This window comes from Hemitrygon akajei, unplaced genomic scaffold (genome assembly GCF_048418815.1).
Source record: "Hemitrygon akajei unplaced genomic scaffold, sHemAka1.3 Scf000051, whole genome shotgun sequence".
Taxonomy (NCBI): domain Eukaryota; kingdom Metazoa; phylum Chordata; class Chondrichthyes; order Myliobatiformes; family Dasyatidae; genus Hemitrygon; species Hemitrygon akajei.
The window spans coordinates 718,639-744,674 of NW_027331937.1; positions in this window are offsets into that span (position 1 = coordinate 718,639).

Sequence of the window (26,036 nt, forward strand, 5' to 3'; positions counted from 1 at the left end):
CCATCGACAGAACCACGGAGTCTCCTCCGAGCTCGACTGGCCAGTAAGACGTGCCTGATGGTTAAACTGTTGAGCAGGAGAATCAGAACAAAGGGTAATATTGGGGTGAGGATGAAATGAGTCGCTTGAAGTGTTACCTGCTGAAATCCGGAAAATACACGGCGACTCCCACCACAGAGAACGGAAATTATTAATACCGAATATAAACCATCGAGCATAAAGTACCAGAAAATGTTCTTTCCGCAGCTCAGGAGAGTCACTGTCCCCAGAACCAGAGCCGCCGCTCTCCCGGTGCAGTAATTTAGTTTCAGCTGCTGAAAACAAATGGCCACACATCGATCAAAGGTGAAAGCGACGGTGAACCAGACAGAACAGTCTGTGGCAGCGTAGAGTATGGCGGCGTGAATATTACACACGGGAACACGAAAACTCCATAAGAAAACCTCCCATGGCATGTAAGTCATCGGAATCTTGCTCAATACCAGATCGAAGAGAATGACCAGCTGATCCGCTGCTACCATGGCCACCAGGTACGTCGTGACGCCTTTGGAGAGACCGCACTTTCCACGCGACTGGATGAAGATTGTCACCACGTTCACTGTGCGGAAGGAAATCAAGACCATTAACACACATTCGGAATGAAATATTCTCTGAAAACAACTATTTTAATCGATATCATTTCCAAGAGCAGAGATCGACATGGAATTGATGCACATACTAAGGAGATAATCGGATCCATTATTAAATGGTAGTGACTATAATGTACCTGAGAAGTTCAGGTGAATGAGGGGAATCTCAATGAAATCTATCCAATGTTGAAAGGCCGACATATCGTGGACGTGGAGAGGATAGTTACTGTAGTGGTGGAGTCTGAAACGAGTAGATGAGGATTTACAAGACATCACTTTAGATCAGAGGTGGATAGAAATCTGTTTAGACCGAGGCTGATGAATATGTTCAATTCCTCGCCACAGACGGCTATGGGAGTCAGTTCGTCGGAACCATTTGCAGCAGAGAGTGATATGCACTTGATTCGTCCGGCCGTCAACTGGTAAGGAGAGTGGGCGCCAGAATGTGGTTGAGAGGGATAATAAATCAGCTATGATGGAATGGTCGAGAACCCTCGGTGCTCGAATGACGGAATTCCACTCACGAGCCCTATGGGCCAAGCTTTGATATCGAAGGATAGCTGGAATGTATTCTGCCGTCAGGAGAAGGAACTGTAAACGCGATGCGATATTGAACTGAATACTGATTAAGGGCCAAGTATCACGGAGACAAAAATTCAACTTCCTTCAACAGTAAACACGAGAGAACATTAGAGCAGAAGAGATGAAGATTTAGCAGATGGAATAGTCCAGCTGTTCGGACTGGAATGCTCCGCCATTGAAGATGATCTTGGTTGAGCTGAACATGGACATATATTCATCTGTTTGCTTTTTTCCCCCAAAGCCCGTAATACCCTTACTACTACGCCACAATCTATCCAAACTATTCCGAAATATATTTACTGAGGTAGCGTCCACTTCTTCATTGGGCAGAGATTTCTACAGATTGAGCACTCTCTGGGAAAAGCAGTTCCTCCTCATCTCCGTCCTAAATTCACTCCCCACAAGCTTCTTCCTATGTCCCCAAATTCCAGTCTCACCTACCAGTGGAAACAACTTTCCTGTCCCTGTCTTATCCATCCCTTTCATACTTTTACATGTTGCTAAAAGATCGTCTCTGATACTTCTGAATTACAGTGCCTGCAGTCGCACCCGACACAATCACTCCGTATAGTCTCGCCACCTCATGTTTGGAATCAAAATGGGGGAACGACGACAAAGCCAGTAAATCCCTCCTCAAGGCAGCTTACCAGACCTGTACGCAGTATTCCAGCTGCCGCCTCAACAGTACATCGTGCATTTGCAGCATAACCTCCATGCTCATAAATTCACCCCTCTTGCAATGAAGGCCAATGACCCATTTGCCTCCTCGTAGCCTCCTGCTGCAGCAAACCAACCTGTGACTGAAGAACAAGCACGCTAAAGCCCCTCCACACGGCAGCATACTGCAATCGTTTAGCAATTAATAATATTCTGTTCTTCCATTTGTCCTTCCCAAGTAGATGGCCTCGCCTTTAGCAACATTGTGATCCGTCTGCATAGACGCTAATACTTCCGTTTAAACAATCGATATTGGTCTGCAGGATCCCAGATGGCACTGCACTATTTGTAGGGAAAGATTATGGTAATAATGATGCAGACGTGACTTCATTCTCTTTTACCGGTGGGGCTTTAGGTATTTATTTCTTTATTCATTCATTCATTCACTCATTCATTCATTCATTCATTCATTCATTCATTCATTCATTCATTCATTCATTCATTCATTCACTCATTCATTCATTCATTCATTCATTCATTCATTCATTCATTCATTCATTCATTCATTCATTCATTCCAGCGATGCAGTCCCCTCCAACAGTATTCGAGATAGCTGAATTATCCAACCATGTCCCTATTGGATTGTGGAACATAAAGAAACCTTAGCACGTGTATGCTTCACGGAGAGTGCAAATGTAATTTGCCAGAATACTGCCTAGATTGGAGGGCACTCATTATGAGCAGAGGTTCTGAGAGCTCGAACATGCTTGGATGCGAGTGAAGGTGCATGAGAGGTCACTTGGTGGCAGTGCTTGAGATGAGAAGAGACACAGATAATGTTTGTCTGACAGAGAAGTAACCCAGACGCTGACAGCCCCAAAGCTGGAGAGAGAACGTCCGTAGTTCACCCAGCCGGTGTTGCTGAAGCGGTACCGGTTTGAGAGACCTGCCATGCAATTGGCGCGTCTTTAGATGACAAGTATGAAAGAGAAGCTGATTGATATTTTTCAATGTTAATCACGAGGAAGTGACAAGACACTTACCAGGGACAGCTACAATGGCGAGTACAGGATAGTAAACCTTTTTGACGGTCTCAAGCGCCGGATCGATTTGAGTGTCCAACGGTATTATTTTAGGATTTTTATCCAGATATTGATACGGCCAGAATATATTCCTTACATATCCCGCAGCGTTCCGCGATGCATTCTGCATATTCCTTGCGGGAATACTCCAGATTCTCCTGTTCCCGATCCAGCCTCTGTCCTCTCTACCTGGAGCCCGCTGGTCTCCGATAGCGCAGAGCGACGGCTCTGATTGAGACTGGCGTTGAGAGGGAGTCATATTAATAGAACAGGTAACCGGCAGCCACACCTCCGCGGTGACGTCATCAATCCCCACGGACATTCCCTTCATTAAGTTCAACGGAATGACAGGTGCAGTTAACCATTTGCTTGCAGACATTCAGAGAAGCGATACAAAAGCAGATTGTAAGTGTATCTAATAATCCCAGCCGTCGGCTCTCCACGGATGTGTGCCGTGTCTGTAAATTGGCACAAAATTGAGAAACTTATTAACACAGGGCTAGGCATTGATATACAACAAGTTGGAAAGGAAGGTACACGTAGCAAATCAAAAACAAAGAAACAAACAAACAATAATGATGATATAAACAGATTAAAATGAATATTGCTTAGATAGTTCTTAAAAAATAGAGTTGCATAGGTTGCTTGACAAAGATGTCGAGTTAGATTATTCCAAAATAATGATCTTCGGAAAAAAAAAAGAGCTTCGAATCAGCGGCCAATTTGAACATCGGGTGATTTCGGAGTCAGCACGGGTATAAAAAGCGACAGCGGATCGTAACAGTGAAAAAGAGCTTTGACTCCAGGCGTCCAACCGTCGTTTGCGTTTGATATACAGGAGTATGGGCAGGGTAAGTGCAGTAACCATCGTCTGAATAGGCGGTCAAACAGGTCATCTTCAGGATTCTGCTCACCGAGGCGTCATCTCTGGGAAACTACCATCAAAGAAGGCAAAGAAAAGAAAAAAAAGACACTTGACTGAGTCTTATTCTCCTTCCTTTCTTTATATCCGATCAGATAAGATAACAGAGATGCCAGGCAGGATAGTTGAATGCTCCTCTTGCGAGATCTGGGAAGACATAGAGAACTCCGATAAACCTGACGACGACGGCTGCGGGAGCTGCGTTCAGCTGGATCTGCTGACAATCCTCGTTGACGAGCTGAGGGTGGAACTGAACGAGCTGCAGATCATTTAGGAGGCTGAAGTGGTGATGGAAAAGACATATAGAGAGGGAGTTACACCCAGGACGCAGGCAACAGGAGACTGTTTGACTGTCAGGAAGGAGAAATGGCTGAAGGGGCCGTGGCAGAGTTCCCATGTGGCCATCTCCTGCAACATTTGGGATACCGTCGCTGATTTTCGGGGCGGGATATTCACCTAACAGTGTTCAGTCACAGTGTTGGACTCACATGCCCTTAGATTGTCTCTGTGACACAGAATGGAAGTTGGCGTTGAGTGGTGTTCTTGAGTGTATGTTGGTGTGGGGGGGGGGGGGGGAGCAGAGTGAAAGTCACTCTGTGGTGATAGGGTATTCGTTAGTGGTGTGGACAGGGAGATCTACGGCGACAACGTTAGCGATATCTCAGATCGAGTCCTCAGTATTCTGAAATGGGTATGTGAGCAGCTAGAAATCGCTGGCCATTGAGTTACCAATGACATGGGTACTATGAGTGACGAAGCACTGTACTGCCAGTTCCGGGAGTTAACAGTTAAGTTAAATGGCAGGGCCCTCCCGGATATGCTGCCCGTGGAACGTGATTATGAGGCCGGAAGTAGGACGAATATACAGATTAATAGCTTGCTAAAGATTTTCTTTAATATCCAATTTCTCTGGAAATGGTTGCAAACATTGCATTTGGCTTCCCCACCGTTCCGCATATATTCCGACAGGGAATCTTCCCAAAAGTCTCTGCACCTCTGCTTGTTTCAATGTTCTCCCCTTTGTTAAGATTGTCCAGGCCGATAGACAGTATACAGTTTGTACATGGCGAAGGAGCTGTTTTTATATACCAGTCCTCTGAAAATGGATTGGAACATGCATTTGGCTCCCTCACCACTGACTCAACCTGCAGATTTTCCTGTGTAATTGCAACTCTGATTTTTCAATGCAAAAGTTCTTCCCATTTACGAAATACTCCACGCCTTTATTCCCTCTGCCAAAGAGTAAGACTCGGCACTTACCTACATTATTTTCCTTCATAATTCTTTGCCTCTTCTCCGGTCTGTCTAGTTCCTTCTGCAAGCACCTTGCTTCCTCAACACTGCCTGCCCTTCCATCTACATTCACATGGGTCTCAACCCCTGTCACATAACAATCAAATCCTTCATCCAAATCATTGACGTACAACACGATAAGAAGCGGTCCCAACACCGATTGCTTCGGAACTCCACTGATTACCGCATGCAATGTTTATAGACAACTCCAGAAGGCCACAATGTTAAACACCACCTGGATAGTTTGAAAGATCTGAGCGAATGAGAAATGAGAAATGAGCGTGATTGGCTGTGTCCAGACCTGAGGTTTCACCAGCTGCTGCGAAACAGAAAAGGTACAGAAACTTACTATCAATACAAGTGTCAAATTTCAACAAATCATATGACTGCCGAGCAGTAATTACAGATCGGACAATCCATAAGAACCTTCCGGATATCGTAACACGGGATAGACAAAGAACAACAACGTATTCAATAGATCGTCATTGCAAGCACACAAAACGTCAAGAAATCAATGCTTTAAAATACCACAATATGCTGAATTAGCCCTTACGTACAATTCATAATCTATACCACAATATGAGCCAGGTCAAGTTTGATCCGGTCTAAGAAATCCCTAATAACAAGTGTCTAACCAATTTTTAAACCACAGATCTTTTTAGAATATATGAATAGCCGATCTGACATCAGTAAATGGGTGATTAATCGTTAATTAATGTTTTAGAGAGCAGGGAAAGTGTATTTTTTAGAGAAAAAAATCGTTTCTGGCAAAAAAGCATCTACTATCACACAATATCATGTCCTATTTTACCTAAGGCATGAAAACGTAACGGCCACAATGATTTAAATATATTTGTTGAAAGTGAAAATGGCGAGAACATGCTGCAACTGTGGAATTTATGATATAAACATTTATAACCATTACAATCATCAAACACTGTCCTTACTGCTATATCATATAATATCCTCATAACCACGATGTAATCATAAATATTAACTATTAATTAAACATTAACTAACATTTAACCAACACACAAACCAAACAGAAATAATAACAATTGCTATTTGCAAACTAGTCTTCGCATTCAAAGGAATGGTCGGATACCTTGCGTGTGTGATCCTTGCATATGTGTTACCCACATTTGCAGCAAGTTGTCCCTGTTTTACAGTCCTTTTTTTGCCGAGCAGAATTTGTATCACTTTGTCTTCTGTCCCCCTGTGTTGGCTTCTTGTGGGACTTGTTGTTGATGAGCGCCGGGTTCAGATCGCGGCACTGCCCTGAGCACTGCTGCCGAGGCTACTCGTCGGGGAAGGTGGTGTCGCCTTGGCGTAAAAGGAGTCTGAACAAAATCTTGCAGAAATAACCTCCTACTTTTCCTTTTGCTTGCCCTCCAGCTAGGGCTCAGCGCACTCCATTTGAGAAAGGCGTTGTAGGTTGATATGTCAATGATGTTATGGATTATGGCGAGAGGCCATCGGGCTGTTCCCCTGTAGCAGCTGTACGTTCCTGTTACTTTGTCAACGTTGTCCACTCCTCATTTGTTGGCATTGTGGTCAAGGATGATGGCTGTTTTTCTGTACTCCTGAGCGCTGACCTCTGCAACCTCATGTAATGTGCTCATAAGGATGACATTCTTGTTAATCTTTTGCATATCCAACTGTGGTGTCATGGGTGAAAGCAAACTTGGAAGACAAGACGTCTCTCCCCCATGTTGCCAGCACCCTGGGTGGCATCACAGGCTTGTTCCGCCTCACGGTGCCCACCATTGTGATTTTATTTTTCAGGAGCGGCTGACCAAGCTCCTGAGATGTGAAGAAGTCGTCACAGGTCACACTGTGTCCTCTTAGCCCTTCTGTCATCTCTAACAAGACCCGCTTGCCTTGTATTCTCTCCGGGGCTCCCCCAGTTGGCTTCCCATTACACATTTGCATATTCTAAAAAACAATAAATCTCTGCCTTAAATAAACCCACGGACACAGCCTTCACAGCTGAATGTGATGTCAGATTCCCCAAATTCACCACCTCTGGCGACAGAAAGTTCTCCGCTTCTCTGTTTTAAATGGACGACTCCATATTCTGAGGCTAAGCCCTCTTCTCTCGGACACCCAAACCTTGGGTAGCGTCCTTTCAGGTGTATAACTCCCTTTCTGCTATCTTCCTCCTGTCCTAAAAAGCGAAGTGGCATTTTCAATTTTTCTGTCGCCGGACACCATGAGACAGTTCAATGATTTCAGAAAGATCAGTGCTCATGCTCTACAATCTCTTCCGCTCAGTCTTTAAGAAGCACGATGTGGTGTTTATCTGGTCCGGTGAACAATGTACCCTGTGGTCCTTCTGCTTTTTGGGCACATTCATCTCTTGTGAGAATAACTGCACCCACTCCTGTTCCATCACGCACTACAACATCAGACAAACTGATGGTATCTTGCACAGTGACGATCGCTGCAACGTGCTAATTTCTTTCATTTGTCATCCTCCATTATTATTTCTCCTGCCTCATGTTCTAGTGGTCCTATATCCATTCTTATTTCTGTTTGATTTTTGTGCTTTAAAAACGATTTTTCTACACACTCAATGATATTTTTTCACTATCTTGCTTTCATTTTTCATCTTCAAGTTTTCCCATTACGCTGTTTCCCAGCAGTTTTTGCTTTGTTATCTGCCTTCTTTTTGCTTTTACGTTTTGCCACGATTGTGTTACTTAGTTATTTGAGGTTTTTTTTTGTTATTAGAAAGAATATATTCTGCACTTTCCTATTTTTATCCGGAAACTCACCCTGCAGACAATCCTGACAGCGTCTCCATCAGTTTTTATTTCTTCAAGACCTTCCTCATAACACTGTAATATCATTTACGCCACTGAAGTTCTGCTACTTCGGACTTTAATGTTCCCTATCATATTTATAATTGAACTCAACTATATTTTAATATTTTAATGACTGCTTAAGGTTCGTTTACCTTAAGGTTTCTAATCATTTCCGATTCATTTCTTAACACCCAATCCACTGTAGCTGATCCACAAGTCGGTTTAAGGACAAACTGTAAGAAAAATCCAACCCAATCGAGGTGCATGTAGAACAATCCCATGGTTATCATAGCATCGACCTTTATCCACTTATTTTTCCCGTTGAAAGCTGTGGTCTGTATTCCAGCTCTGTCAGGAAGCCTGCATATACCCCCAATGTGGATCCTTTTACACTGTCAGTTTCTTATCACAACCCACAGTGATTCCACAGCTGAAGACCCTATGTCACATCATTTTACTAAGCTGATGCCTTTCTTTACCTGCAGAGCCACGTCATCCAATCTAAAGACTTTCCAATTCCTCCGATACAACGTGTAGCCTTGGACATTCAAATCCGAAATGCGACCAAACTTCGGCACGGTTCAGTGAAGGCCGCAGCATCCTACAATCTGACAGTCTGCAACGGTGAGGTAAGTTTGCCCATGTTAGTTGCGGAAAGGATGTATGAGTTTCAGACCCGTTTTCTGCTCTCGGTGTCAGATGTGGGATGTCCTCGAGTCTTCCAGCCTGCCGGACGGCCATATCTGGACTGATGTGTCGAGCAGCATCTCGATGACCTTCTTATGGTTAGGGAGAGAGAGGAGGCCATAGAAAGGAGTTATAGGCAGGAGGTCCCTCCTAGGCCACGGGAGACAGACAAGTGGGTCATAGTCAGGAGAGGGAAGAGAAAGTGTCAGCTACTAGAGAGTATCCGTATTCTGGTACCTCTTGACAATAAGTACTCCTGTTTGAGTACTGCTGTGGTGGGGGGGTGGGGGGCAGCCTACCTAGGGAAGGTACAGTGGCCGTGCCTCTGGCACAGAATTACGATCTCTCGTTCAGCAGGGTAGGGAAAGGAAGGGGAAGGCAACAGTAATAGGGGACACTATATTTAGGGGTCGGACAGATGATTTCATGGACACAGGAAGGGAACTTGGATGGTAGTTTGCCTCCCAGGTGCCAGTTTCCAGGATGTTTGAGATCGTGTCCAAGACCTCCTGCAGTGGGAGGGAGAACAGCCAGTGGTCTTGGCACATATTGATAACAATGACATTGGTAGAAAAAGGGAAGATGTCCCGAAAAAGACTGCAGGGAGTCAAGAAGGAAGTTGAGAAGTAGAACCTCAAAGTTAGTCATCTCGGGATTACTGTCTTGCCATGCGACAGTGAACAGAGGAATAGAATGATGTGGAGGATAAGTCCGTTGCTGAGGGATTTGAGAAGGAGGCAGGGATTCAGATATCTGTATAATTGTGACCTCTTTTGAGGCAGGTGTGACCAATACAAAAAGGACGGGTTGCACTTGAATACCAAGTGGACCAATATCCTGGTGTGGCCGTTGTCTCAAGCAACTGGGGAGAGTTTCAACTAGAATTGTTGCGGGGTGGGAACCGAACTGAACAGACTGAAGAAGAGCAGGTTATTTCGCAAATAGAGAATGCTTGTCGACAGTACGAGAGGGGGCATAAGCAGGTGAAAGAGAAGGAACGCGCTCAGACCACGGTTTAAGAGTGTCTAGTTGAACGCAAGGAGTATTGTTAACAAAGCGGATAAGCTATGAGCTTCGATCAGTACTCGGAGCTATGAGGTGATGGCCATCACAGGGACTTGGCTGGCTCAGGGACAGGGAGGGAGGCAAAAGAGGAGGGAGCGTGGCACTGTTGATCAGAGAGTGGATCACGGCTGCAGAAAAGGTGGACGTCATGGTGGGATTGTCTCGTGAGTCTCTCAGTGTGGAGGTTAGGAACACGACGGGTCAATAACTTTACTGAGTCTGTTTTTAACGGCCTCTCAATAGTAGCAGGAATATCGAGGCGACGACAGGAAAAAATATCCTAGAAATGTGTTATAATAGCAGTGTTGTGTGATGGGAGATTTTAATTTCCCAGATATCGATTTCAATCTCCCTCGAGCGAGTATTTAGATGGTGTGGAGTTTGGTAGGTGCGTTAATGAAGTTTTCTTGACAAAATATTTACATAAGCCTCCAAGAGAGGAGACAGTACTTGGCTTGGTATTGGGAAATGAACCTGGTCAGGTGTCACATCTCTCAGTGGGACAGCATTTTGGAGACAGTGATCATAATTCTATTTCCTTTAAAATAGCTTTGGAGAGAGATAGGAACAGACAAGTTAGAAAAACGTTTAATTGAAGTAAGAGGAATTGTGAGGCTATCAGGGACGAGATTCGAAACTTAAATTGGGAGCAGATTTACTTTGGGAAATGTATGGGAGGAATGTGGCAAATGTTGAGGGTATATTTGTGTGTATTTCGGCATAGGTACGTTCCAATGAGACTGGGAGATTATGCTAGGGTACAGGAACCGTAGTGTTCAAAGACTGTAATAAAGCCAGTCAAAAAAAAAAAAGAAAAGCTTACAAAAGTTTCAGAGAGCTAGGCAATATTAGAGATCCAGAAGATTATAAGACCAACAGGAAGGAGCTTAAGAAGGAAATTAGAAGAGCCAGACGTGGTCATGAGAAGGCCTTGGCGGGCTGGAAGAAGGAAACCCCAGGGCATTCTACAAGTATGTCAAGATCAAGAGGATGAGACGTGAAGGAATAGGACCTGTCACCTGTGACAGTGGGAAAGTTTGGATCCGGAAGAAATAGCAGAGGTACCAAATTAATTCTTTACTTCAGTATTCACTACGGAAAAGGATCTCGGTGACGGCAGTGATGACTTGCAGCAAACAGAACAGCTTGAGCACCTACATATTGAGAGAGGATCCTCTGGTGCTTTTCGAACGCATCAAGTTGGATAAGTCGACGGGACCGGATGGAATTTCCCACAGGTAACTGCGGGAGGCGAAGGAAGAGATTGCTGAGCCTCTGACAATGATCTTTGTACCAGCAGTTGGGACGGGAAAGGTTCCGGAGGATTGCCGGGTTGCGGATGTTGTTTCTTTACTCACGAAAGGGAGTAGAGATAGCCCTGGAAATTATAGACCACTGTGTCTTACTACAGCGGTTGGTAAGCTGATGCAGGCGATGCTGAGGACAAGATTTATGAACATTTAAATAGGTATAATATGATTAGCATTTGTCAGTATGGCTTTGTCAAGGGCAGGTCAAACCTTACGAAACTGATTGAATTTATTGACGATATGACTATATATGGAGGTGAAGGAAGTGCAGTAGAGGTAGTGGATATTGATTTCAGCAAGGCATTTAATAAAGTTCCCATCAAGGCATATTGAATAAGTACGGAGGAATGAGATCCAAGGGGACATTGGTTTGTGGATCCAGAACTGGCTTGCATACAAAAGATAAAGAGTGGTTGTAGACAGGTCATATACTGCGTGGAGGTCGGTCACTAGTGATGCGCCTCTGTGATCTGTTCTGGGACCGCTACTCTTCGTGATGTTTATAAATATCCGGTTTGGGTAACTGAAATGATGGGTTAGTAAATGATCTTATGACGCAATAGTTGGAGGTGTTGTAGATAGTCTGAAGGGCTGTCAGAGGTGACTGTGGGACATTGATTCCATGGAAAACTGGGCAGAGAAGCGGCAGATGGATTTCAACGCAGATAAGTGTGATGTCCGGACGAAGGGACTCGGCCCGAAACGTCGACAGTGCTTCTCCTTATTCATGCTGCTTGACCCACTGGCATTTCTTGTGTGTTGTAAGGGTGATGTGGTTCACTTTGGCAGGTCAAATATGATGGCAGAATATAGTACTATTGGTAAGACTCTTGGCAGTGTTGAAGTTCAGAGGGATCCTGGGATCCGAGTCCATAGGACTCTCAAAGCAGCTGAGTGGGTTGACTCCGTCATTGAGAAGGCACACAGTGTTTTCGTCTTCATCAATTGTGGCATTCTGTTTAAGAGCCGAGAGGTGTCGTGCAGTTATATAGGATCCAGGTCACAACATACTTGGTGAAATGTGTACAGATCTATTCGCCTCACTACAAGGATTTGGAAACCATAGATAGGGTGTAGAGAAGATTCAAAAGAATGTTTAAAGAGCAAACACGAGGAATAAGTTGCCTGGATTAGGGAGCATACCTTTCAAGAGTATGTTTTTTTCTCCTTTGAGCGATGGAGGATGAGTGTTGACCTTATAGAGCTACATAAGATGATGAGAGGCATAGATCACATCGATAGTCTGTGGCTTTATCCCAGGTTTAAAATGTCCAGCACATGAGGGCACTGCTTTAAGCTTCTGGAAGGAGGTACAGAGGAGAGGTCAGGTTACATTTCCACTCAGTGATTGGTGAGTACTGGTGACGGTGTTGAGGTCCGATACGATCGGGCCTATTAAGTGATTCCTGGATAGGCACTTGGAGCTTAAAAAATAGAGGCCTATCGGTAACACTAGGTAATTTGTAAAGTAAGCAGATGCTCGGCACAGCATTGCGATCCGACGTACCTGTAATGTGTTGTACATTTCCAATGTTTCTATAATTGGTTACTAATCTTTTCTGCTTGTAAAATGAGCAGATCCTTCCATTTTCCTCATAGGCACATATCCGTCTCGGCTACTTTTAAACGTGACTTATCCTTTGGCTCGAGCACCACACCAGGAAGTGCATCCCACGTACTCACTACTCTCTCTTTAAGCGTTTTGCCCTTTAGAGGGCATTTGAAAGTACCGCATGAAAATTGTGTATGTTTGTAAATGAATGTTTTGCCTGCAAGATTATTAATCAGCCTATTTGCAAACATGGAGTCAGTTCTAAATATGACAAGCCCGAGAAGAACACACTGTCAGACATTAGGTATGGACAGTTCTTTATGCTTTGTGATTAAAATGCGATTGCTGTGTTACAACTGAAAATCTCTGTATTAGAATCTGACACCTGGTGGTGGCATACAAATATCCTTTTTTATTTTTGCAGGTGAGTGAATCAAACAACAGAATTACTGACTTACCTGTCCAGCAATAGGTGTTATATACCCCTAGGGATATTTTTTTTTCTTCTGTGGACAGTCACTTTAATACGCCGAGAGAATAAAACTGAGTTGTAGATACTGCTTGATTTCTGCTGACTACAACAATTGCTCTATTGCTATGGTGCGAGAGGTGGCGTTATTTGATGGACATTGAATGATTAGATTTTATTCTGCTGCTTGTTTTTGAATACACAAGGACACAGAGACACACAGTCAGAGTCAAGATGGATTCGGTCAATGGAAGACACCAGTGAGTCGGCCGCTGGTTTTACCTTTCAGCATCCCAAATGGGTGACTTGAAATCGATCCAGAGTGTTGATAAATGAATCTCACTAGTTGCTGGAAGTTTAGCATTTTTCCAGAGAGGAGAGGAGGAGAGGGGACTGTTTTAAAGAGAAGAAACCTAGTGACAGAGAGATCACTGCTTGGACGATGTTTCCAAGTAGCCCGCGAGGGTGAGTGTGATTGCCGCCGTGTTCATCCGCTGAAGTGGTTTCACTGGTGAGGGCAAAACCTTTGTGAATGTCCCATGTGTGTTTACCCCTTGTCTGGGTGTGGTAGTTCACTAAAGAAACACACACCTGTGGCAAATCTCTGTTGGACTAATTTCGTAGGCCGTGGAAACATGGAAACATAGAAAATAGGTGCAGGAGTAGGCCATTCAGCCCCTCGATTCTGCACCGCCATTCGGTATGATCATGGCTGATCATCCAACTCAGAACCCTGTACCTGCCTTCTCTCCATACCGGAACTTATAAGTGGGTAACACGTTGTGTGTTATTAGGGTAACCTTGTGGAATCTACCGGTGCGTCGACCCTCGCCTGGGTAGTGGATCGCTTGAAGATGGCCCCCCTTGTGATAAGCTACTGTTAGTGCTATTTCATATGAGGATTCAGAAGACATCGGGAAGATCGACGACACCTGTTTGTTTGGATTGCAAATATCTCTCTCTGTCTCACTTCAAATTCTGTGCGTTGGAACTGAACAGAAATTTCTTTCCGACTATCGTAAGACTTCAACACTTGTCACCTGAGCTTGAACAAGTTTGGGAACTTTATTTTCTTACACACCTACATATGCATGGTCCTACTAACACCTGGTTCACTTGGTTTAAGTTACTATATTACGTAGTTACTAACAAAATAGTGATTGTCAACAGCAAAACTAGACTCCGGGTGTTTCGATTGCTGCTGAAACTTTTACAGAGTTGCGTGCACGTAAGACGTACTTTCCCCAGGGTTGCGTGTACGTAATACGACCAAGCTGAACATTCATCTAATTCCTCAGCATAAACTATCTTTTATTCTCTCCATTTCCTCTATATTAATAAAATAACATTTCCTATTCTCGTATTTGTCTATCGTTCGAGACCGAACTGCCGTATTATTATAACAAAGTTGTCGTTTCACCGGCCACATTTTTAACTGGACTTTTGCTAAGCTCCCACAACATCGACAACTCCATCACGTTGGTTTCGTCATCAAGCGTACTTATGAGTCAACCCCAGTTCAATCGAAGTCAAACACCAGAATATCTCCAACAATTGTCTGACGCAGAATGGCGGCCCTCCACCACTGATTGCTGTACTCTTTTTGAAGCCATTCTATCCAATGCAACTCGGTCTCATATCTCAGCCGATCGGAACGAATCCCAACGGTCGGGCCTTAGCTGGCGCAATTGTTCACGGTCCGAGTGACCCTACTAATTTACAGAGACCAATTAACCAATCAACACATCGACGTTTGGTCTGTGGGAGGAAGCAAGTGTACGTCGAGGATACCCAGGTGGTCACGCTTTACAGAGAACGCGCCGAAATGAGTTGAGCAGGAGATAAGCAACCGGAGAAGCAGAAAGGCCAAGCTACGAGGGAATCAATATATAAACAGGCATCCGGTAGCCTTTCTTCTGCAGTCACCTCCTCCACATACGGAATGTACTCAATGCAATTCCACAGATAGGACCACCACTGTACATGGTGTCCAAGAATTTCTTTAATTTCCCAGAAGTATTGCGATCGCGTGAAGCACGTAGTCTCCTCCGGGCTCGGCTGGCCACTAAGACGTGTCTGATGTTAAACTGCTAAACAGGATAATGAAGACTAATGTGAACATTGGGGTGAGGAAGAAATGAATCAGTTCAAATATTGCCTCCTGAGATGTGGAAAATAAACGAAGACTCGTCTGACAGAGCACGGCCGTAGTGAGCATCAAGTATATATTACTGAGCATGAAGTCACAGTCCACAGAACCAGAGTCTCCGCTCTCCCGGTGCAATATTTTCGTTTCAGCTTCCGAAAACAAATGGCGAAAAATCGATCAAAGGTAAAAGTGACGGTGAACCAGACAGAACAGTCCGTGGCGGCGTAGAACACGACGGCGTGGATATTACTCACGGGAACAGATATCGTACATAGGAAAACCTCCTCTAGCATGTAAGTCATCGGAATCTTCCTCAGTACCTGATCGAAGAGAACGACCAGCTGATCTGCTGCTACCATGGCAACCAGGTACCTTGTGATACCTTTGGAGAAACCGCACTTTCCCCGTGACAGGATGACGATTGTCACCACGTTCACTGTGCGGAGGGAAGTAAAAACCATTAACACACACCTGGATGGAAATATTATCTGAAAACAATTATTTTAATCGATAGCACTAACGAGAGTAGATATGGACATGGAGTCAATGCATCTACTAAGGAGATAATCGGGAGCCATTATTAAATTGGTCGTGATTATAATGTACCTGATGAAGTTCAGAAGAATGAGGAGAATCTCATTGAAAGGCTGATATATACTGGACGTGTAGCGGATAGCTCTGTAGTTGTGGAGTCTACAACTAGAAGATGAGGATTTACAATAGAAAGAAATCGATTTACAGTAAAGGTGGCTAGAAATTTGTTTAGACCGAGGCTGATGAATATGGAATTCTTCGCCACAGATGCCAATGGGGAGTCAGTTCGTTGGAATCGTTTGCAGCAGATAATGATATGCCCTTGATTCGTCGTGACGTCACTGGATTTGGAGAGTGGCTGCCAGGATGTGGTTGAAGGGGATAATAAATCAGCTATGATGGAATGGCGGAGAAGGATCGGTGCTCTAATGACCGAATTCAGCTCCCGAGCCCTATGGGCTCAGCACTGATATCCATGGATGGTTCGTATGTATTCTGATCTTTGGTGTCAGAAGGAGCTGGAAACGGGATGCGACAATGAACTGATTACTGATTAATGTGCCAAGTATCACGACGGTAGAAACTGAACTTCCCTCAACTGTAAACACGCCAGAATATTAGAGCTAAAGAACTGAAGAAATAATAGCCGGAGTAGTCCAACTGTTCAGACTGCATGCTCCATCATTGAAGATAATAATGGCTGATCTGCCTATGGACTCATCTGCATCTACATGCTTCCCCCCGCCTATAAAAAAATCCCGTAAAACTCCTACTACGCAAAAACTATCCAAACTTAAATATATTTACTGAGGTAGCCTCAACTGCTTCATTGGGCAGAGAATTCCACAGGTTTTCCACCCGATGGGAAAAGCAATTCCTGCTCATCGTCGTCCTAAATTCACCTCCCAGAAGCTTCAGCTTATGTCCCCGGGTTCTAGTTTGACCTACCAGTGGAAACATCTTTCCTGTCCCAGTCTTATCTATCCCTTACGTATTTTTATATGTTGCTAAATGACCGACTCCATCCTTCTGAATTACAGTGTGTGCTGTCCCAGGCGACTCAACCTCTCTGCTTATAGCCTCGCCACCTCATGTCTGGAATCAAAATGGTGAACTGACGATAACGCCAGTAAATCCCTCCTCAAATCAGGAGACCAGACATGCACGCTGTACGTCAGATACCACCTCACCAGCTGCCTTGTGCAGTTGCAGCGTAACCCCCCTGCTCATAAATTCACCCCTGTAGCAATGAAGGCCAATATCCCATTTGCCTCCCAGGTGCCAGGGTCAGGGATGTCTTGGATTCTAAAGGGCGAGAATGAGCAGTCAGAAATCTTGGTACGTTTTGAAACCAATAAAAGGTAGCAAAGTGAAGAGGCCCGAAAGAGAGATTTTAGGGAATTAAGCAGAAAGCTGAAAGGCAGGACCTCCAGGGACCTCTGCCTCTGCCGCATGGTAGTGTGAACAGGCTGAGAAACTAGTGCAGGGGGCAGGGGTTCAGATCATTGTGCGTGTGTGACCAAATTATGAACCACAACCGAACAGTAATGACAGATGGGGCAATCCACAATAACCGCCCGGATATAGTAACAGAGGATAGTCAAAGAACATCAACGTATTCAATAGATAAAGCCATTGCAAGTACACAAAACAAACATAAAACACTGCAATCTGCTGAATTAACCCTTACATACTGTTTATATTCAATACCTTCACAGTATAATCCGGTTCAAGTTTGACCCGGCTCAAGAATCCGCTCATAACAAGTGGCCATACCAAATTATGAACCACTACAGCGCATCTTCAACATGAGCCTGGAGCAGAGAAGAGTACCCAGACAGTGGAAAACATCCTGTATTGTCCCGGTACCGAAGAAACCACAACCAAAGGAGTTGAATGACTTCAGACCTGTTGCCTTGACGTCGCACGTGATGAAGACCATGGAGCGGCTGATAATACAGAATCTGAGGCCACAAACCAGGCACGCCCAGGATCCTCTTCAGTTTGCGTATAAGGAGAAGGTGGGAGTGGAGGATGCTATCACGTATTTGCTGCACAAATCACCCTCTCACCTAGCTGGGGTCAGTTGTGCTGTGAGGATTACATTCCTTGACTTCTCTAGTGCCTTTAACACCATCCAGCCCAAGATCTTAAGGCACAAACTAACGGAGATGGGAGTAGACTCTCACATGGTGGATTGGATAGTGGACTACTTGACAGATAGACCTCAGTATGTGCGGTTGGGAGACTGTAGGCCTGACACGGTGGTCAGCAGCACAGGAGCGCCGCAGGGAACCGTACTCTCTCCGGTCCTGTTCACCCTGTACACATCAGACTTCCAATATAACTCGGAGTCCTGCCATGTGCAGATGTTCGCTGATGACACGGCCATAGTGGGGTGTGTCAGGAATGGACAGGAGGAGGAGTATAGGAAACTGATACAGGACTTTGTGATATGGTGCAACTCAAACTACCTGCGTCTCAATATCACCAAGACCAAGGAGATGGTGGTGGACTTTAGGAGATCTAGGCCTCATATGGAGCCAGTGATCATTAATGGAGAATGTGTGGAGGAGGATAAGACCTACAAGTATCTGGGAGTACAGTTAGACGAGAAGCTAGACTGGACTGCCAACACAGATGCCTTGTGCAGGAAGGCACAGAGTCGACTGTACTTCCTTAGAAGGTTGGCGTCATTCAATGTCTGTAGTGAGATGCTGAAGATGTTCTATAGGTCAGTTGTGGAGAGCGCCCTCTTCTTTGTGGTGGCGTGTTGGGGAGGAAGCATTAAGAAGAGGGACGCCTCACGTCTTAATAAGCTGGTAAGGAAGGCGGGCTCTGTCGTGGGCAAGGTACTGGAGAGTTTAACATCGGTAGCTGAGCGAAGGGCGCTGAGCAGGCTACGGTCAATTATGGAAAACTCTGAACATCCTCTACATAGCACCATCCAGAGACAGAGAAGCAGTTTCAGCGACAGGTTACTATCGATGCAATGCTCCTCAGACAGGATGAAGAGGTCAATACTCCCCAATGCCATTAGGCTTTACAATTCAACCGCCAGGACTTAAGAACATTTTAAAAGATATTATTAATGCTTTTTGAGATAGTGATTTAGATGCATATCATATTTTTTACTGAGTTAAGTATTGTATGTAATTAGTTTTGCTACAACAAGTGTATGGGACATTGGAAAAAAAGTTGAAATTCCCCATGGGGATGAATAAAGTATCTATCTATCTATCTATCTATCTATCTATCTATCTATCTATCTATCTATCTATCTATCTATCTATCTATCTATCTATCTATCTATCTATCTATCAACTCCTTGTAGAATGTTTAGATAGCATTTCTGACAGTTATAAATGGTTGATTAATCCTGACTGAATGTTTTAGAGAGCGGTGGAGTATTTTAGACAAAATAATAAGTTCATGGAGAAAAAACATCTACTATCAAAATATCTTGTCCTATTTTACCTAAGAAATATATATATATATATATATATAAAGTTATAACTATTAACTATTAATTCTACATTAAATAACATTTGACAAACAAACAAAACAAAAAATGATATCTTCACACAACTCTTCGCATTCAAAGCAGTGTTAGGAAATTGTGCGTGTGTGACCCTTGCATATGTGTTTCTCACATTTGCAGCAAGCTGCCCGTGTTTTGCAGTCCTTTTTGCCGAGCAGAAGTTGCATCTCCATCTCTTCTGCCCCCTTGTTTTGGCTTCTTGTGGGACTTGTTGTTGATCAGGGCCGGGTTCAGATCGCGGCACTGCCCTTACCACTGCTGCTGAGGCTGCTGTGCGGGGAAGGTGATGTCGCCTTTGCATAAAATGAGTCACAAGGAGCTACCCAACCTCCTCTGGAAAGAACCTCCTCCAGAGCCTCTAGCTTGTACTCCAGGTAGGGTACAGCTCACTCCGCACGACAGAGGCATTGTAGGTCGATATTTCTATGAGCTGTATGTGTCTGTTACTTTGTCAAGGTTGTCCACTCCTCCTTTGTTGGCATTGTAGTCAAGGATGATGGCTGCTTTTCTGCCCTCCAGTGCGCTGCCCTCTGCAGCCTTATGTGATGTGCTCATGAAGATGACATTCATGTTCGTCTTTTGCATCTACGAGACAACTGTGAAAGCAAACTTTGGGTGAAAGCAAACTTGGAAGACAAGACGTCTCTCCCCCTTGTTGCAATCACAGCAGGTGGCAGCTCAGGCTTGTTCCGCCTCACAGTGCCCACCATTGTGATTTTCTTCTTCAGGAGCGCCTGACCAAGCTCCTGAGATGTGAAGAAGTTGTCGCAGGTCACATTGTGTCTTGTTCGCCCTTCTGTCATCTCTAACACGACGCGCATGCCTTGTCTTCTCTCCGGGGCTCCCCCAGCTGCCTTCCCAGCATATACTTGCGTATTCTAAAATATAATAAATCTCTGCATTAAATAAACCCAAGGGCACTGCCTTCACAGCTGAATGTGACAACAGATTCCCAAAATGCACCACCTCTGGAGAAAGAAAGTTCTGCGTCTCTGTTTTAAACGGACGTCTCTATATTCTGAGGCTAAACCCTCCTGTCTCAGACACCCAAACCTTGGGAAGCATCCTTTCAGGTGTATAACTCCCTTTCTGCTGTCTCCGTCCTTCCCTAAAGAGCGAAGTGGCATTTGCAAACGTTCTGCCCCTTCACCATGAGACAGCCCAATGATTTTAGAAAGATCATTGCTAATGTTCCACAATCTCTACCGATCACTCTCTGAGAAGCATAATGTGAAGTTCTTCTGGTCTGGGTGAATGATGTATCCGTTGGTCTTTCAGCTTTATGAATAACGTCTTTCTTGTGAGAATAACTGCACCCACTCCTGTTCCTTCACACCCTACAACATCAGACATACAGCTAGTATCTTCCGCAGAGACGATTGATGCAACATACTTATTTATTTCATCTGCCATCTCCTTTTTCCCCATTATTATTTCTCCTGCCACTTTTTCTAGCGGACTTATATCCACTCTTACTTCTCTTTGAATTCTGTGCAATTGGAAACGATTTTTCTACCCACCTTGATATGTTTCAGTATCTTGCGTTCATATTTCATCTTGAAAGCTTCCCAAATTTCCAAGTTGTTTTTGCCTTTTTATATGCCTTCTCTTTTGTTTTTACGTTTTGCCACGACTGTACTAATTTGTCATTTGAGTATTTATTTGTTTTTAGAATGCATGCATTCTGCACATTGCTCTGGTTACCCAGAACTTCACCGCCTCTCTGCCCTGTAGTCAATCCTGACAGCGTCTCCTTCATTTTTTATTTGGCCAAGACGTTACTCGTGACACAGTAATATCCTTTACACCACTGAAATACTGCTGCGTCGGAGTTTAATTTTCCCTATCATATTTGAAATTGAACTCAACTGGATTGTAATGAGGGCTTCCCAAATGTTCATTTACCTTAAGCTCCCTGATCATTTCTGATTCATTTCATAGTACCCAACCAGGTATAGCTGATCCACAAGTCGGGTTAAGGACAGACTGTAAAAACAAACCAACCCAATTGAGCTGCATGTAGAACAATCCCATGGCTATCATAACATCGACATTTATGCACACATCTTCCCCGTCGCAACCTGTGGTCTGTATTCTAGCTCTGTCGAGAAGCCTGCATAAACGTCCAATGAGGATCCTTTACCCTGTTAGTTTCTTAAAACAACCCACAATGATCCCACAGATTACGATCCAATGTCACATGTTTTTACTGAGCTCATGCTATTCTTTACCTGCAGAGCCAAGGCATGGAATCTAAAGACCTTCCAATTCTTCCGATACAACGTGTAGCCCTGGACAGACATATCAGAAATGCGACCAACCTTCAGCACGACGGCCGTAATATACTCCAATCAGGCAGTCTGCAACGGTGAGCTAAGTGTGCCGGTGTCAGTTGCGGAAAGAATAAATGTGTGTGAGGCCGGTGTTCTGTGCTTGGTGTCAGATGTTCGAGGTCCTGAAATCTCCAAGATTCCTGGACGGCCATATCTGGACCCGATGTGTCGAGCTGCAGCTCGATGACGTTCGTATGGTCAGGGAGAGCGAGGAGGCAAGAGAAAGGAGTTACAGGCAGGAGGCCCCACCGTGGCCACGGGAGACAGACAAGTGGGTCACAATCACGGGAGGGAAAGCAAAGAGTCAGTTACTAGAGAGTATCCCATCTGTGGTACCTCTTGATAATAAGTACACCAATTGAAGTACTGATGTTGGTGGGACAGACTTCCTGTGGGAAGCAACAGTGGCCGTGCCTCTGGCTCAGAGTCAGGACCTGTGGCTCAAAAGGATAGGGAAAAGAAGGGGAAGGCAGTAGTGACAGCGGTCCCTATAATTAGGGTTTTGACAGGCGATTCTGTGAACGCAGGAAAGAAACTGGGATGGTAGTTTGCTTCCCAGGTGCTAGGTTCCGGGTTGTTTGAGATCGTGTCTAAGATATCCTACAGCAGGAGGGAGAATAACCAGAGGTCGTGGTCCATATTGAAACTAATGTCACAGGTAGGAAAAGGGAAAAGTCCCGAAAAAAATATTACAGGGTGTAAGGAAGGATGTTAAGAAACAGGACCGTAATTGTAGTAATCTCGGGATCATTGATTGTATCACGAAACGGTGAGGATAGGAAGAGAATGAGGTGGAGGATAAATGTCTGGCTGAGGGATTGAGGCAGTGGACAAGGATGGACATTTATGGTCCATTGGGTCCACTTTTGGGGAAGATATGACCTGTGCCAAAAGGACGGTTGCACCTGAAACCTCGGGTGACCAATACCCTGGTGGGGTGGTTTGCTGAGGCTAATGAGGAGAGTTTCAAGTAGAATTGCTAGGTGGTGGAAACCGAACGGAATAGACTGAGGAAGAGGAGTTTGGCTTACAAAAAGAGAAAGCATGTAGACAGTGTGAGAGGGAGGATAGGCATGTGATAGAGAAGGGACGTGCTCACACCGACAGTTTGAGATGAGTCCATTTTAAAGCAAGGAGTATTGTGAAGAAAGCGGATGAGCTTACAGCGTGGATCAGTACTTGGAGCTATGACTATTACAGGGACTTGGGAGGCCAGGGACAAGGGGGAAGCAAGAGAGCAGTGGGCGTGGCACTGTTGATCAGAGAGTGTGTCAGGGCTGTAGAAAAGGTTGACGTAACGGTGGGATTATCTACAGGTCTCTGAGGGTTAAGGTTTACAACAGGAATGGTCAACAACTTCACTGGGTGAATTTTTTTTGATAGGCCGCACAATAGTAACAGCAATATCGAGGCGCAGATAGGGAAAGATACCCTGGAAATGTGTAATAATAGCAGAATTGCCGTGATGGGAGATTTTAATTTCCCAAGTATCGATTGCAACTCCCTAGAGGGAGGGTTTAGGTGGGATGGAGTTTGCGAGATGTGTTCATGAAAGTTTCATGATAAAATATGTAGATGAGCCTGCAAAAGGGGAGACTGTACTTGGTTTGGTATTGGGAAAGAAAACTGGTCGGTTATCAGATCTCTCAGTGGCAGAGCATTTTGGAGATAGTGATCATAATTCTACCTCCTTTGCAGCAACATTTGAGAGAGATAGGAACAGACAAGTTCGAAAAGCGTTAATAGGAGGTAGAGGAATTCCGAGGCTATCAGGGACGAGATTCGAAGCTTAAATTGGGAACAGATTTTCTCAGTGAATTGTATGGAAGAAATGTGTCAAATGTTCGGCGTATATTTGTGCGCACCTCTGGATACGTACGTTCCAATGAGACGGGGAAGTCGTGGTAGGGTACAGGAACCGTGTTGTGCAAAGACTGTAATAAAGCCAGTCAGTAAAAAAAAAATTTCAAAAGTTTCAGAGAGCTATGTAATGTTAGAGATCTAGGCGATTCTAAAAGACTAACAGGAGAAGCTTAAAAAGGATATTAGTTGAGACAAAAGATGTCATGAGAAGGACTTGGCGGGCAGGATGAAAGAAAACCACAATTTATTCGACAAGTATGTGAAGAACAAGAGGATAAGACCTGAAAGCATAAGAGCTATCACGTGTAACAGTGGAAAAGTGTGTATGGAAGCGGAAGAAATAGGAGAGGCAACTAATGCATTCCTTACTTCAGTATTCACTGTGGAGAAGGTTCTGGGTGACTGTAGTGATGACTTACAGCTAACTGAAAAACTTGAGGATCTACATATTAGGAAAGATAGTGCTGGAGTTTTAGAAAGTATCAGGTTGGATCAGTCGCCGGCACCGGATGAGACGTATCCCAGGTAACTGCAGGGGACGAGGGTGGAGATTGCTGAGCCTCTGACGATGATCTTTGCATCATCAATTGCGGCGCGAGAGATTCCGTAGGACTGGCGGTTTGCGGATGTTGTTACATTATTCACGAAAATGCGGTAGAGATAGCGCAGGGAATTACAGACCAGTGAGACTTACTTCAGTGGTTGGTAAGTTAATGAAGACGATCGTGAAAGGCAGGATGTATGAACATTTCGATAGGTATAATATGATTAGCAATAGTCAGCATGGCTTTGACCAGGGCAGGTCATACATTACATCAGTAATTGAATGTTTCGAGGATTTGACTAAACATGGAGGTGAAGGAAGAGCAGTAGATGTAGTGTATATGGATTTCAGCAAGGCATTTTAAAAGGTACCCAATGCAAGGCTTGTTGAGAAAGTACGGAGGCATGGGATCCAAGGGGACATTGCTTTGTGTATTCAGAACTGGCTTGCACACCGAAGGCAAAGACAGTTTGTAGACGGGTCATATACTGCGTGCATGTCGATGAAGGATGGGTTAGTAAACTTGCTGATGACACAAAGGTTGGAGTGTAGTGGATAGTGTGGAGGGCTGTCAGAAGTTCCAGCGGGACATTGATTGGATGGAAACCTGGGCAGAGTAGTGGCAGCTGGTGTTCAACCCAGATAAGTGCGAAGTGGTTCGTTTTGGTAGCTCAAATATAATGGCAGAATATAGTATTTTTGGCAAGATTCTTGGCAGTTTCAATGTTCAGAAGGATCCTGTGATCCGAGTCCATAGGACGTTCAAAGTATCTGCGCACGGTGACTCTGTGGTTAAGAAGGCGTACGGAGCTTTCGCCTTCATCAGCCGTGGGATTGTTTTCAAGAGGCGAGAGGTTACGTTGCAGCTATACAGGACACTGGTCAACCCCACTTGTAGTACTGTGGTCTGATTTAGTCGCCTCAAAACTGGAGGATGTGGAAAACATAGATAGGGTGTAGAGTAGATTTACATTTATTTGGCCTTAATTGGGTAGCATGCCTTACGAGAATAGGTCTTTTCTCCTTGGAGTGACGGAGGATGAGTGTTGACCTTATAGAGCTGCATAAGATGATGAGATACTTTGATCATGTGGATAGTCAGATAATTATCCCAGGTTTGAAATGGCTATCAGGAGAGGGCAGAGTTTTAAGCTGTTGGTCGGTGGTAGTGGAGATGTCAGGTTACATTTTCCATGCAGAGATTGGTGCTTACATGTAATGACCTGCCGGTGACGGTGGTGAAGGCAGATACGATAGGGTTTTTAAGATACTCCTGGATAGGCACATGTAGCTTAAAAAAATAGAGGTTTATTGGTAACACTAGCTAATGAACAAAGTAAATAATAAATTAATAAAGTAAAGCTCGGCAAAAAATTGTGGTCGGAAGTTCCTGTAATGTGTTGTAGATTTTCTGTGTTTCTATAATTGCTAACTAATCATTTCTGCTTGTAAAATGAGCATATCCTTCCATTTTCCCCATCGACTTCTGTCTGCTTCGGCATCTTTTAAAAGCCACTTTTCCTTATGCCTCGAACACCACAACATGAAGTGCATCCCATGTACCCACTACTCTCTGTGTAAACCTCTTGCCCTTTAGAGGGCATTTGAACCTACCGCATGAACATTGCCCAACGCTTTGTAAATGTTTGCAAATAAATAGCTTTGTGTCATCTGCAAGATTATTAATTCCCCTATTTGCAGATATCCTAATCTGTTTTATATATATATCACAAATCCCAGAGGATTCACTGTCGGACATTAACTATGGACTGTTCTTTATGCGTTGTGATGAAAATGAGATTCCTGAGTTATAACATAAAATGTCTCCATTAGAATCTGCCACCTGCTGGCGGCATACAAATCTACGTTTGTATTTCTGCAGATGAGTGACCCAAACAGCAGAGTTACTGAATTACCTGTGCACGGGCAGGTGTTTTGACTGTTATATACCCCCAGGGTTCATTCTTTCTGTGGACCGTCAATGTTTACATTTTCCTGTGCCTTGTTTTCGCATACA